Here is a 2,060-nt window from a genome sequence, read left to right on the forward strand (position 1 = left end):
GTCTCCAAAGGAATTTGTCTGCCATTTAGTATATGTGATGCTTTTCAAGGAGGGTTTGAGCTGTTTTGATTTAACATCAATTATACACAACTCAAACCAGATACAGTCACCCTTTTTTAATATAGCCTTCAACCTTAAATTTGATATGCTCAGCCACCAAATCCTCTCCTCCACCATAAATGGTGCACCATGATGGGAGCACCATGATGGTGCTACCTCCTTAGAAACCCTTACTACTAAAATTTCAATCAGAAATACTAATACAAACTCAGATGTTGCATTGACTAAACCCTTGGATTATCAAAACATTTCTGCCATTTCAGTATATTCACCTTTGCTACACATTTTTTCTACAAACTGTAGTAACCAGCCAAGTAAAAAAACAACATTCCAGTTCAGACAAGCAGATTCCTCACCAGTACCATTCCAGATCCAGCTCTCATGATCTGTTTCCTCCCTGATGGTCTTGTGGAAGAAGCCTACAGACAGGCATCTAAAACTGCTCATCAGAAAGCCTCACGCAGCCAGTAGCAAACAAATGCTTCTTCACTTCTCCCTTTGTTTAGGAAATCTTTAGACCTTGCTTCTGAGTTAAGAGATGCAACCTAACCTGAAGAACATCAGGGAAGTTTATCCCTGTCTTCTCTTCCCCATGGTTGTTACCTCTAACTGAAGACAGCAGTGCACCTATATCATCGCCTTTTCCCCTCTAGAAGCAGAGCCCATGAGAGCATGCACAAGATTAAGATGTGACACACTTTCCAAAGCAGCGCATGCTATCTCCTAACAGCTTCCCAACTGCTATAGTACTGTGCATTCAATCAACTTCTTTTCATTCCAAAAAATCAAGAATGCACTCTGTATCAACAGGTTCTCATGCCTCTGGTTTGGGGTGGCTATCATTAAGAGGATGGAAGGCACACTCTGCAAGCAGCTTCACTGTGGTGTTCATGGGACCACAGCAGGGATTTCACAAGTACAAATAAACTGGTTTTGGAGATGCCAGTGCTAACAGCAGCCTCTTTGCCTTCAGTTATGTGTTAGGCTCTGATCATTTTCTATTTGTCAGGATTGCTTTGTCTCAAAGGAGCCAGAAAAGGGGCACATCGAAAGCCAAATCACACGTGAATTGGGCAATTAGCAACTTACTCATGTCACAGTAAGGCTCCAGTTCATGGATGACATCCTAAAAGAATGCAAGAACCAAACTCATGCTTATCCCCATTTAACTGACCAGATGGATATCCCAGCATGTCCCAACAAGTGTCCAATTGATTTCTGCACAGTTTTCAGTTTCCAAAACTCAAGCAGGATTCCAACAACAAAGAAAACTGAGAGGGTATCAAGGCGCTGCCTTAGAAGACATGCATGCTTCTTCTAAAAAAGAGAATCTCCTATATAACTAAGATTAACATTCTAGCTGCAAAACTTTGTATTTGGGAAAGGGAGAGGATGTGTCATGAGCAGCAAGCTATTGTTATTAATAATAAATGGTTCATTCTGTCTTCATAATAATGTTAGTGCATTTTATGCTGAAGACCTGCAAGACAAACACTGTGGAAGATAACTTCCAAAATCAGAACAAATCATCTTTTGTAACTGCTGTACTTTAACTGTCTGTTCTTTCTATCAGGACTGCGACACTCTGGCCACACAGAAGGGCAACATACCTCCTTTTTAACCACACCTTTCATGATCTTATCCCTGCAGTGATGGTAACTTCAAACTCCCAAACCCCAGTCCTCCCACAGCCACATCTCACATTTAAGCTGACAGCTTAACAGTTAATGCTTTCAAACAAAACAAGGGGACTCAGCCTGAAGGGGAGATACAAACTGGTACATCTGCTGGACCACTTTGATCCAACATAAGAATGTGGAGCTGTTGGAGCGAGTCCAGAGGAGGCCACAGAGATGCTGCGAGGGCTGGAGCAGCTCTGCTCTGGAGCCAGGCTGAGAGAGCTGGGCTGGGTCAGCTGGAGAAGAGAAGGCTCCTGAAGGGGACACCTTAGAGCAGCTCCAGTGCCTGAAGGGGGGGCTCCAGGAAGCCTGGGGAAGGGA

The sequence above is a fragment of the Nestor notabilis genome, unplaced genomic scaffold (assembly GCF_000696875.1).
Source record: "Nestor notabilis isolate BGI_N333 unplaced genomic scaffold, ASM69687v1 scaffold32535, whole genome shotgun sequence".
NCBI lineage: Eukaryota > Metazoa > Chordata > Aves > Psittaciformes > Psittacidae > Nestor > Nestor notabilis.